Source organism: Oryzias latipes, chromosome 21, assembly GCF_053564925.1.
Source record: "Oryzias latipes strain Hd-rR chromosome 21, Olatipes_Hd-rR_3.1".
Lineage (NCBI taxonomy): Eukaryota > Metazoa > Chordata > Actinopteri > Beloniformes > Adrianichthyidae > Oryzias > Oryzias latipes.
The window spans coordinates 31,222,600-31,223,385 of record NC_136257.1 but is presented as its reverse complement, the minus strand read 5'-3'; positions in this window follow the sequence as shown (position 1 = coordinate 31,223,385).

Sequence of the window (786 nt, the reverse complement as noted above, 5' to 3'; positions counted from 1 at the left end):
CTTGTGACCAGGATGCACACACACGGTGGCAGAGTCAACAACCCAGCCCCGTGTAAACACTGAGGAGGATCCACCAGCAGACTGAGGGCTGCTGACAGTTAACACCACTAAAGCAGGAGACAGTGGTTCAATAAAGTCTGCAAAAGAAAAACAAACTAAACAGAAAAACCTCAAAGAAAAAGTGACATATGTATAAATATATAGGTATATGCACATACATATATTTACAGTCAGGACCGTAAATATTTGGACAGAGACACATTCTTTCTAATTTAGTTTCTGTACATTACTACAGTGAACTGTAAATAACTCAGATGCCATTGAAGTGCAGACTTTCAGCTTTTAGTCCATGGGTTGAACAAAAAGATTGCATAAAAATGTGAAAAACTAAAGTATTTCTAAACACAATCCCTTCATTTCATGGGCTCGTTAGCAATTGGACAAATGGAACACCTGGATCTGCGCAGACAGTCTGTCTCTGAACACCTCAGAATTCCTTGGGCTGCTTCTGTCCTGTTTCACGTCATCAATAAACACTAGTGTCCCAGTGCTGCTAGCAGCCATGCACGCCCAGACCATCACACTGCCTCCATCGTGTTTTACTGATGATGTAGTGTGCTTTGGACCATGAGCTTCTCCACACCTTCTCCATACTTTTATCTTACCGTCATTCTGGTAGAGGTTGATTTAGGTTTCATCTGTCCAAAGAATGTTTTTCCAGAACTGTACTGGCATTTTTAGATGCTTTTTAGCAGAGTCCAATCTAGCCTTCCTATTGTTGAGGCT